At 30.5% G+C, this 13,330-nt stretch overlaps 1 long non-coding RNA gene across 1 annotated transcript; it reads right to left on the reverse strand.

Moving 5' to 3' along the window:
- Positions 1-6,596: 6,596 nt before the first annotated feature.
- Positions 6,597-9,749, reverse strand: LOC147410786 (uncharacterized). Its single transcript, XR_015179513.1, has 4 exons — positions 7,924-9,749; positions 7,730-7,794; positions 7,319-7,429; positions 6,597-7,047 (listed from the first exon to the last, which is right to left on the reverse strand). It is a non-coding gene; the product is annotated as an uncharacterized LOC147410786 (long non-coding RNA).
- Positions 9,750-13,330: the final 3,581 nt, after the last annotated feature.

Genomic DNA, 13,330 nt, shown 5'->3' on the forward strand with positions numbered 1-13,330 from the left:
TTTTTTGGAGGCATGTTGCATGACATAGGGTGCTCTAATCATGATAAAACTTAAGTTTTCAATAGTTTGTGGGTGCCCTTATTCATATGGTGGGCACCTTCAAACTTAACCTTCTAATAATTCATTTTAGGTTAGAAAAGGGTGTGTATCATTGATGCAATTCTACTTTAATTGATAATTTTTAAGTTACAAATTTATTCTTGGATCGATATAAAAAGGAATTCAAAATAATCCATCTATAATAATAATATTTTTATCTTTTTAAAATATGTCAACAAGTAATAACATTTGAAACATCAAGATTCCATGATTTTGAGGATTCTTTACTATAGCATAATGTCAATAGCTTGTGTCCCTTCCCTAGTGATTATAATAAATGTTTTGGTCTTCTGAGCGGTATTTTATGAGCCAAATCAATTATTGGACCGAAAACTTGTCAAATTGATTGGACCCTCATCTAATTTAGTTTGATCGATTTGCATTTATGAATTTTATTGTTACTATTTATATAATTAATTTTTTTAAAGGGGTGGTTGGACTTCGAGCCCACAACGTCAATTTGTATGGTTAGTTTACTAAGAAACAATCATAGCTCCAATCATACAATATTTTTTACTTATCATCTTCTATTTTTAAAAGGAATTTTCATATTCTTTTCAATTAACTTCCAATTTCATTTAGATTAAATTACTTTTCCTAAATGTATCCATCCTTTTATTGCCATGACAGATTGGACTTTTAAAATCTAATTATAGAAGTCATATTACTTGCCCAAAAATTTTACCTTTAAAAGAAATGTAGACCACTCAAAATAATGAAGTTGTTCAAAAAACTTGAAACAACACCGAGTCTTGAAGATTGGTAGTTCAGAGTAAGGGTGGTAATCTTAACACGAACCGTAAACACGACATGAAATTAGTGGGTTTGGGTCATAATAGTGTTGGCATGTCTAACACGATTATTAAATGGGTCAGGTCTGGGTTAAGGACATCAACCCACTTTGACATGTTTCGTTATTCTGCCATTAATGTATGATTTTAAATCATGAAACATATGAGGTATCTCAAATATTAACAGTTATTTAATAGTTTTCTAAATTAACCATTTTTTTGTTAGATTTTTATAGAACTTTTTCATAATACATTTTTTCGAATTTTATATAGATAGTGTTTTAAGATATTTTTCAAATAAGTAATGGTAAATCTTTTAATTTGGAAAAGGAAAAAACACTTTCCTTACTAAGTTATCTTTTTATTTTTTTTTTACTCTGAGGTTTTCATTGAAATCTAGAAACATGTAGTGTTTGATTCTCCATATGGCCATGTGGGCAATGAAACTTAATGATCATGTGACCTTATTTTTATAATGATATTTTATCTTTTGGTGGTGTAAATTGAACTTATTTTTTTAAGTAGGATTAAAATTTTATTAAACATGTTGCATGAGTTGGGTCAGGTTACCTATTTAATAAATGTGTTGGGTTTGGGTTTAAGTTTTTTACACAATTATTAAATGGGTCGGGTTTGGTAAATTTTCATAATACCCTTACCTCAACACATCCGGACCCATTCCCACCCATTTTTCTAAGAGTTTAGGATAGAAACAAAAAGTTGAAATTGAAGCCCGAAATCGAAACGACCCAAAATGTAAACCGATAACTAAAACCTATCAAAGTCCCAAAACCCTGAATAAAGGTCCCAAAATCAAAAAACATGCCCCAAGCTAGTCCAAGCCCAAATGAGGCTTTAATATAAAAGTTTGTCAAGAAATGTTTGATCGAATTTCAAATTCAATCACCCATTTGACAGGTCAATGACTCTTTGAGGCTTTCATTGCCTTTCCCTAAAATTTTAACATCAATCACCTATAAAAAGGGGTGATCAAATTTAAAATTCTATCAAAAGTGACAAAGATGTTTTAACCTCCCATTGATGGCGCATAGATGAAATTTCAAGGCATGGCCCTAGGATTAAATTGCAAAGTCGATCACAAAAAGAAAAATTGTGACCAACTTTTAAATTCAATCATTGGTAGTCCTTCTCCATTTCTCAACAAATGAAAAACGTCATCTTAAAGCTTCCTAAAGTCTAGCTTACCTCCCAAAACTTTTACAGTTTGTTTGGGTTGAGAGAAAAGAAGATAAGAAAAAGTAATTTTCTCTTCGATTTGGGGGAGAACTAAAATTGACATTTTTCCCTTCTACTTTCGCTCCATCAACTTCCTCTTCTCTCTTCTCTTAAATTGCCAAACAAGAGAAATGCAAGAGAAAACTGACTCATGTCTACTCTCTTCTCTCCATTTCTTTTTAAACCTTTCGCTCTTCATATTTCCTAAATTTTGCCTAGTTTCTCTAGAATTCACCCTAGCCCTCAACCTTAACCTTTCCAAGCCTTTGTTCCAGAGCGAACATGTTGTCATCCTACTCCCAAGCCCTAAACCTAGATACCCAACGAATCGATACTTCGTTCCCAAGTCTCATCAAAATCCTTGAGATGTTAGAATACTGCCATAATCTTCCCAAAATTTATTGGTATAAACACTATATACAAAAAACAAACCTTGTATCCATGCAATTTTAGAATTTACTAGCGAGCCTTGCACGTGCAGGCTGTATGATCCAAAATTCAAACAGAAAAATGATGAATGATATAAAATAGAAATATGCAAAGATACTATATATTATTCTTGTATAAAAATAGCTCTAATGAAGAATTCAAGAATGATGTTAATGAGAATATCATATTTGCTTAATTATTGAAATAAAAAAATATAATAAGAAATATAATGTTTATAAATTTATTACATATATATATATATATACGTTCGCTAACTAACTTTTTGGCAAACGGATTGGCAAACATTTTTACAGCGTTGGATCTAACGACATCAAACGGACGTGATTTAATCTCACACGTTATAATACAAATATGTATATGTACAACGCCGTCCCTTAAGTTATATGATTATTTGTGCTTCCTCCCTCTCCTCTTTAAACTAGAGAGAACAGACTCTCTGTTATCTTTCTCTTCGAACTCTCTCTTCTCTCTTCGAACTCGCTCATTCTCTCTCGCTCGCACTTTTTTCTTACTCGCTCTTGCTCTCACTCTCATCATTCTCTCTTGTTTGCTCTCTCTCTCTCTCACTCTCTCAATCATTCACGCTGAAACCCTCGCACTGAAACCCTCTCTCTCGCTTTTTCATTCTCTCTCACACGAACACAAACACGAACGGGACCCTATTCCTTCCTGCTACCTGCAACTCCATCTCACGAACACGAACGGCTACCAATCTCTCGCCCCATTTGATAGAACTGTAAGTTTTTTTTCAATTTTTGTTTACCTTATTTATGGTGCATCAGGCATGCATTCTATGGCTTTTGCTCTGTGATTTAGGATACTATCTCAAGTTTTAATTTGTAGAAGACCTCACTCTCTAATATTGGATAAGACACGTAATTTTAGGTAGTTCTATGAGTGAAAGCTTTTCTGTTGCATCCCATAGTTGTGAATTAGCCACTTAGTTCTTATTTTATCGTCCACTTGTTAGTGCACCGGCTTAATTATGGATAAATTATTGGTCCACAGTTTTAGCTTGATCACTATATCATTGATTTTTCTGTTACTTAATTTTTTCCATGCTGAAATTTTTCCATATATTCTTTTGCATTGAACTTCTGACTATTAAGTGACATCCCCTGATATATCTTTTGACTGTTGAATTATCAGCCTAATCTAAGATTGCCTTCAACACACAATCGAAGGGTGGCATGCTCTTTCAGAGATCAATTTCTGTTCCAAAATTTTCAAATTTCCCTAACATCATTGCGTCAACTTAAAAATGATGGTAAAATGCACTTCTTAGTTCTTTTACCGAGAGTAAGATTGTTTTAATTGTTGTGTAATTTTTATGCTTGATTCCTTGGTGACTCGAGATATTTTGATCCTTCATGTGATGTGCAGTTGGCAGCAGATTGCAGGAACTTGCGCTATCTCTTTCACTCAAGTGTTTGTGTTTCGAATTTTTGGGGACATCTTCGGATGAAAGTTCTGAAGAGTTTGGTTCTATCCAGGTACAAATTAACAGTTAAATGATACATTCATTTCACTTGATCTTCTAGTTTTAAGTGTGACAAATTGAGTCGTAAAATGTTTTCTTTATTGAATTATAAAAGCTTCAATCACTCTGGTTATCTCACAGATTCTGTCTTCTTGGAGGCCAGTCCTAGAGGATCCTTCAACTCCGTAGATTTTTTTTTATTACTATGCAATCACCAAGCCCCCTCTTTCAAAGGAGGTTAGATTATAGTAGTCTTAACTCTCAGTCTATTTTTTGTGGTTGTTCTTCTTTCAAACTTTTTTTCTCATCTATCTCAGTCTATTAAATGTCTTAACTCTCAATGTGTTTAATGTATAATTCACCACATATTATTCTCTATGTTTTATTTCTGGTTTTGATTAGTTTTGATACTTGCTTAGGAGCTAGTATAGTTAATTGATGCACTATTTTGTTTATATTTCTTGCTTGATAGGTCTTCTTGATCTCCTTGATTTGTTTTAGCTTTCTCTTTCTTTTAATAAATTCTGTACTTATTAGAAAAAAGGAAGATTTAGCAATAGAAAAAAGATAGATTCAAGTACTTCATTTTTCTTTGTAATTGCATGCACAAAAGTGGTTGTTAACAAGCTAAGAATCTGGAAAATAAGATTAGGTCTTACCCAAATGCTGAAGTCTTCATCATCAGTTTGATCGACTTCTATCTTTTGTTTTATGGATGGATCAATTAATTTTTTTTAAATGTCAATAGCATTGTCTAAATAAAAGAGTTCATTTACAATGCATAAATAAAAGCATAATATGCAATTACAAAACGTGCATTTCATCAAAATATTGGTCATTTGTATTGTGAAATATCTTGCACTGATTAAGAAAAATATAACTTTTTAATTGGAATAAATATCAATAAGTATTTTCAATAATTGCTACCCATAACCCTAAATAGATATTAATTACACTACAATCTGCCTTGATGATGAGTTATATGTGAATTGAATTACACATACTTTACAATAACTAAGTACTTTTTTTTGTGTGCAGATTTATGGTGGGGTGTTCGTGAACAATATTCTTGGCTTATCTATTCTTCTATCACTGATTTATGTTCAAGGCTTGCAATGGGATTTCTCAGCCGAAGTGTTGATTGTTCTTAGTATTTGTGCTATAATGGGTCTTCTTACTAGCCTCCGCTCCAGATTCCCACTTTGGACATGCTTCATAGCCTACCTTTTGTACCCATTATCTTTGGTGTTGATTTATGTTCTCAACTATGTTTTCAACTGGTCTTAGGAGTTACAGAAGGTGAACATTTGATGGAGGAGGCGATGGCTAAGTGATGGATAATGGGCCAGCCTTCTTTTTCTTTTTCGTTTTTTTCTTGAATATGTAAATTAAGGAGCATTCCCCTTTTGCATTTGTAAAACTACTATGAGGTTTCTTTGACCATCTTGCTCTAGTTTTACTAAATATAGCAAAATATGTTTCACCAGCCATTAGCAATTTCAAGGTACATAGTTATAATTTACAATTTCATATATGTGATGTTGGAAGTTTATCACTTCGTATCATAACTTATATGTTCAAAAATATGCTTTTTTGTTACAGCAGAGTGTCTGGATTTTGGAGTTTCAACATTGATGTTTTACCCACTACTGTTTTAACAGAGATGTTTTTATCTTATTGTTGGGGATGGATTCCATTTCATAGCTTTTTATCACAATTCAATAGATGCTAAACTCTAGCTTGTAAAACTAGATACAAACTCATAACGCACATAACCCACCTGGGGGCATGCATGATGCTCTAGAGGTTATATAAATAGAACTGCATGTTAATTTTTACCTCATTTAAGTCATAGTCAATAAATTAATACATAGGTTATCATAGGAAATTTTAACTAAAATGAAATATGCATATATAATGATAGAAATAGTTAAGAAAAGATAGCATTGGAAAGATCTCCATGATAGCTTTTTAATTAATACATTGTCAAGGCAAATCAATTTATGGACTATGATTGTCTATTAGTGGACCCTCTTGTGGTTCACTGCCAATATTTTCATTAATCCATCAAAAATTACATGCCTTTTATCATAAGAGGAAGAATCATCTATCACCAGACTCAGTTTGTCTATAGTGCTTGGGGAATGAAACATGAAGACTCCTTTCCTATAATAATATAAGCAAAATACTTAGCTTGTTACTTAAGTTATAAAGCTTACATTTGCAACCATCACTACTACTTCAAAAGCCAAACCTCCATTAAATTCTTCAAAACCAAGCTATCCAATAGAGAGCACTAAAATGATCAATAACCATAGCAAAACCCATTTAAACACCCATCACAACCTGTAACCTATGCAATGATAAATAAATGAAGAATATCTTGAGAAGAGGGATATCAACACCAACAAGCATAGAACTGGAAATAAGTGAAATTATATACATTTTCACTTGGAATAAAACTAGAAATAAGTAATGATTATATATATTTCATGAACATTCCATGTATCAATAAATAAAATCTAAAGCTCAAACTGACATTTATATTACATTCCAATTCAAAAGCCTCAAGAATCTCAAAATCTGAAGTTCAAATAATTGTTTACACGTCAACTAAAAAACAAAGTACATTCATTCCCATGCATCCCCCAACCTACTACTAAACAAGAGAAAAAAAAAGACCACATACGATAGGGATACATAATGAGTTCTTTAACTGTGTTGCTCTGCTCCATTACAATCTCAGATGTGAGACTCGTTGTTTATTTTTCAACTCTGGATATTTGAAGAAGCATTCTCATGGACTTTCTTCTTAGGTAGTGAAATGATAAAATGAGTTGGGGTTCGGGTTGTCTTCTCCATAGCATGCTTGGAGCTATCAGTCTTTGCTGAAGGCCTCCTAGGAGGCAGAGGGCTTGGGCTTGTGTCCTGAACTGTGCTGGGACAGAGCTTCCTTCCAAGCTTGGGGGATCGAGGTCGCGTCAATGGAATCTGTAAATCATGATCGACACTTTAAAAAAAAAAACATATACAGACAGACAGATGAACTGAAAAGTACGAAAGTACAAGTAAGATACTACGCACAAACATTTGAGTTCGTATTTCTTGAGGACCTAATATTTCACAACCTAAATGGGTTGTGAAATATTTCACAACCTAAATGGGTAGTAGTAATAGACTCCAAACATTATAACATATTACTTCTTTAATGGTTTCAGCATAATCAATTAACAAGCCCGACTTCATGATGGAATAGATATACCTTCTTTATCTGATTCTTTGGTGATTCTGATTGGTGATAAAAATCTGGCATTGGCTTGGCCTTGAAGCCGAGGCTCTGCTGCAATTTTTGAAGTTCAGTAACAGCTTTGTCCTGCACAACAGGAAGATCCAACTATAATGTGGGTATGACTTAAAAGAACTCCATTTTCAGTTACATGCACCTCCCCCCCATCCCCACCCAACAAAAGAAAGAAGGTTGAGGAAATTTTGGCCTAATCAGGGCATTTTAGCCAAACCACCGAACGTTTTGATTTGTAGGTCTATACAATTGATTGCCCTGGTCTCGGCATTAGTTGTCTTGCCAGGTCTTCCAACATACTCATAAAGTGCCATCCAGTAGCAATCTTAAAGTTAATCACATCAGGACTAAAATAAGGCTTGGTATAAACACCTTAGATTTTGCTTGAAACTGAATTTTTTGTGCATCCTTAGTATTGAATTTCTCTTCTAGAAGTACTGTGAAAGCAAATGACGAAGTAAGACAATGAAGTTAAAATAATAAAAAAAAAATCTTATTAACATAAATGAAAAAAACCCAGTGATGGGATCCCAGCTGAAAAAGGAATTACAGAGTTAGACCTTTACTTCTTTTCGTTTTGCAGCTCTTTCATCACTCCTGAAGACAAAAGAAGAACATACACTAGGGGACCATGCTTTGTTCCCAAAAGTGCTTGAAGACTTGGAACGACTGCCACACAAACAATTGTTAGAACTTGTAGTTGTCGTTAAGTGGACCCTGGATAAGAACGATATGACGAGAACTTTGTTATCAAAGAAAATCAACCGGTTAATAATTAAACGATATATGAAATAATTAGAGATGAATGGCAATATTAAGTTTATAACATGTGTGTACAATGCTTTAAACCCAATCCAAAGTGGATAACAAGTTCCACCGTTAACTTAGAGGGAAAGTGGAGTGATTTATATTTTTGGGCTCACGACACACGATAGCCGCTTGTCAGGTGACCGTAAGCATTCCGGCACATTATGCCCAGAAATTTTATTTGAATGGTATAATATGACTACCCCACGTGGCACACTAAATCAACTCTCCTATCGTAACAAGTTTTGAATGGTAGCATGGTTAAATGTACTTATAACTAGGAAAATATAGAAATTAATTCTTGAATTTTGTTGTTATGCTCATTGAATTTGAAGCTTTTTTTTTTTGGGATAAATGTTTGGAGTTGGCTTTGAGTATGTCCACAGACAACATGTCTTACAAATGACAATAAAAGTGTTTGGTGAAGAAAAGTCTATCCAAGATGCCACAAACAATGCCTTTCAGTAACCAAGTTCATAAGAAATCAAAATTCTTAAAAAAATTCCGCCTTAAGCCCAAAATATCTACTGGAATAAGTGAACCCATTACCCAATGAGCACCATCATTTGAAGAGGGGGGAAAGGAGCATTTCCAGAAGAAAAATTTTCAAAATTTAAATCAATAAGATGCTCAACAAACAACCACCAACCCAGTTTACTAAACATTAAGATATTCCAGAAAATAAGTCATCTAGATCCTTGATTTGAACCTGAAACATCTGAAATCAAGAACTAAATCACCAATACAAACACATAATTATAATAAAACAACTAAGAACATTAAAAAGTCCAAAAACAAGAAGACCAAAACATCAACAACAGCTTCTCAGATTACCAATAAAAATACTTCATAAGAGACATAAATAAAAAAGACTCCACCTTTCACAAATATCTTACCAGCACAGTTTTGCAAATCATGAATTCTCTGAAAAAAAAAATTGAAAAAAAACTTACAGTTCTATCAAATAGGGCGAGAGATTGGCAGCTGTTCGTGTTCGTGAGATGGAGTTGTAGGTTGCATGGTTCTGTTCGTGTTCGTGTTTGTGCGAGAGGGAATGAAAGAGCGAGAGAGAGGGTTTCAGTGTGAGGGTTTCAACGTGAGTGACTGAGAGAGTGAGAGAGTGAGAGAGAGAGAGAGCGAGCGAGAGAGAATGATGAGAGCGAGAGCGAGTGAGAAGAGAGTGCAAGCGAGAGAGAATGAGTGAGTTCGAAGAGAGAAGAGAGAGTTCGAAGATAAAGAGAACAGAGAGTTATGTTCTCTCTGGTTTAAAGAGGAGAGAGAGGAAGCACAAATAATCATATAACTTAAGGGACGGCGTTGTAAATATACATATTTGTATTATAACGTGTGAGATTAAATCGCGTCCGTTAGATGTCGTTAGATCCAACGCTGTAAAAATGTTTGCCAATCCATTTGCCAAAAAGTTAGCTAGCGAACGAGACCCATATATATATATAGATGCTTGAAAAAGTGTTTAAAGTTGGAATGAAAAAAATATTTAATAGTTGTTAAAATATAATTTTTAAAAAAGAAAGCATCTCTTTTGTTTTGACTCTTTTGTTTCGAAGATGCTTAAGTAGGAATCACAAAATATTTTTTAATATAATAATTGGTGTAAATTTATTTTTTTAATTAATTATTTAATATTTAAAAAGAAAACGTATAATTGTTAAAATTAAATTTTAATTAATTTTTAAAAAAAAATCACATCCATATCTTCAATTTCCTTACTTTTAACAATATTAATATTTAAAATATTTGTAAATATAAGAATTACTAAAATATAATATTTAATTAATTTTTGAAAGAAAAATACATCTATAATAACATTAATATTTAAAAATATTTATTAATATAATAATTGTTAAAATTTTAATTTTTAATTATTAAAAATATTTATTACTTTTTTATATGCACAAGAAAATAGAAGGTTAAAACTTAGGAAGAAAGTTTGTACTGTGATTCTTCAAAAAAGATTTATAGGTATGAGATTACCTTCCAACAAAAATAGAATGTCTTGAGGGTCCCTCCCAAATACAGATTCAATCAAATGATCTTCTTGTTCAAGAAATAGAGAGTACCTTGTTCAAAAGAGCAATTTGTTGACCTTTCATCAATCCAAAGTAATAGCTTTCTGTCTCCTTGCAGGAATCCAAAGATATATGAGAAAAAAAGATTTTTGAATATGATGATTTTTGGGTAAAATTCGTTAGGGGACAGCGAAGAAGAAAATATAGAGAGGAAAGGAGGCAACATTTTGGAGAAGAGTCGTGAGTCGTTTTAAATTAAATTAAAAAAATATTTGTTAATATTTAATATTTAATTATTTTTTGTGTAAATATAATAATTGTTAAAAATATAATTTTTAATTAATTATTTAAAAAGAAATAATAAGAAAATTACTTACACCATTTTGAAGAGACGTGAGATAGAGTTGATAGGGTTAATTTCTATGTATTTTATAGTTTAAATTTAAAATTAAATAGGATATATAGTCCTATTTGAAGTTAATTTCTATTTATTTTGTAAATTAGAAAAACGTGGGATAGAGTTCATTTTATTTATTTTTTTAAATTAATAAGTAAATTTTTGTAACATATTGACATACTTTTTATTTTTTAAAATATAAGAAAAAGTGGTATAGAATCCCATCCAATGATAATTTCTATTTATTTTTAAATTAAAAAAAAAAAATTGTGGATAGAGTTCAATTTGGCATCAATTTCTATTTTTTTTAAATTAAAAAAATTAGAGGACTAGAATCATACATGAAGTTAATTTTTATTTATTTTTTGAAATTAAAAAAATAACGTGGAATAGAATCCTATCCAATGATAATTTTTATTTATTTTTAAATTAAAAAAATTGTGGATAAAGTCCTATTTGGCATCAATTTCTATTTTTTTTTTAAATTAAAAAAATTAGAGGAATAGAATTGTACATGGAGTTAATTTTTATTTATTTTTTGAAATTAGAAAAAAAAATTTTAATTGATGAACCAAAGCTATTGCTTTTTAAGATCTAAGCAGATATTAATATTAAAGATTTTAAAATATAATTTTTTTTTAATATAAGAAAAACTGGTATAGAGTCCTATATGGCGTTATTTTCTATTTATTTTTAAAATTAAAAAAAAAAACAATAATGGGATATAGTCCTACTAGAAGTTAATTTCTATTTATTTGTAAATGAAAAAAAAATAGGATAGGATCTTACTAGGAGTTAATTTCTATTTATTTTTTAAATTAAAAACTAATTTTTTTAATATTGACGTAATTTTTAGTTTTTTTAATATAAGAAAAACATGGGATAATAGTTTTTTTTTAATTATAATTTTTTAATAATAATGATTTCTATTATTATTATTATTATTATTTAAAAATTTGATTGTTAATTGATTTGTTTTTAAATATTGGCGTACAAAAATACTTTTGCTTTTAAGAGAATTTGTTAATATTTAATTGTTAATAATTTAATTTTTAATTATTTTTTATAAATAGAAAAAGTAAAAAAGGTATAAATATAATCATTGTAAAAAATATAACTTTAATTAATTATTTAGAAAGAAATAATGAGAAATTACTTACACCGTTTTGAAAAGACGTGTCTGCTTAGAGTGAGCATAAAAAAAAAGATTTTTAATATAATAATTGTTAGACAAATATTTTTTAATTAATTTTTTTTAAAATAAAATTTAATTATTTTTAATTAATTATTTGTTACTATAATAATTATTAAAAAGATGTAAATATAATAATTAATTTTTTAATTAATTATTTGAAGAGATGTGTTTGCTCAAAAGTAGCATCAAAACAAGATCTTTTAATATAATAATTATTAAAAAAAATATTTTTTAATTAATTTTAAAAAAATAAAATGTAAGAAAATTATTTTACTTTTTAAAGGTAGAGGATTAGCATGTTGGACAAAACAATAGTTAACCCACCCACCTTGATTTCAATGGATTTTTGCTAGAGCACCTTCTTGTAAATGTGTACATGGAAAGACTAATGGAAACCTACATATAGTAGACACCAACTTTACTCTTTCGACTTCGTTTTCTAAAGGGATCCCAAGAATTCCCATTTCAAGGACTCACCCGATCACGGCCTAGGATTACCATTAGATCGATGAATTAACGCCTAGAAGTCTCTATTCACGAGCAAAGTAGCCCTTACCTAAGAAAACATAAATAGTTAATGGCTAGCCTTTATAAAAGCAATTGTCAAAAGGCTAGCTTGAATCTCTAGACCGTAGATCGGATAGTAAGTTAATACCTACTTTTTATTTTTTACTTTTTGCTAAATAGTGAGTTACTAGCCATGGATGACTACTTGAAAAAAAAAAAAAAAAAATAATTGATTCAATTAAATAGTCGGGTTCATCTTGAACCAAATCTAGGGGTGTTGAGGGGTTGGTTCTTAAGGTAATTAGAACATAATTATTATATTTTTTTCAACTATGACTCTAAAATAAGTGGAATTGAAATTAGAATTAACAAAAAATATGGGTATCCATTGGTTTCAATTCTCAAGAATTGAATGGGAAAAATTATTTCACATTAATATAAAACTTCTTTTATTTAAAAAAAAAATGAACATAATTTAATTATAATTTGTTCCACTAGAGATATGATTTAATGATTTTTTCTCAAAATTTAAATTCATATATATTTTTTACAACCAATAAAGTCTTGGAAGATATGGTCCATTTTTAAACTTCAATGCATAGTTTATTTGAAAATTTGAAAAACTTTATATAATATGTACTGTACTAAAAAAATAGGAAAATCTTATGTCATATATTATAAACAAAAGTAACTAAATAAATCGGTTCCAAGTAACCCCGTGGGTACCAATCGATTCCAATAAAAAGGAAACTTGAGCCAAGTTTTTAGTTCATATTCCTATTAAATCGGTACTCATTGACATCCCTAATCTAACTTGTAAACTACCAAATTTCGAACTAGGGATGTTCAAAAATTCCAAAACCAGTAACTCGGATTAATTATGACTATTTATTTTTACTTAAAAATCAGATCGAAAATGGTAACTTACCTGGACAATGACCAACCTGATCCTCACAAATTCAGGTTAGGTGTTTGAAACAGGTAATAACCTAGTAATCTAGACGAAAACCCTTAACTCGTCAACGAACCTAGTATTT

The sequence above is a fragment of the Akebia trifoliata genome, chromosome 1, assembly GCF_017979445.1.
Source record: "Akebia trifoliata isolate Shusen 1 chromosome 1, ASM1797944v1, whole genome shotgun sequence".
NCBI lineage: Eukaryota > Viridiplantae > Streptophyta > Magnoliopsida > Ranunculales > Lardizabalaceae > Akebia > Akebia trifoliata.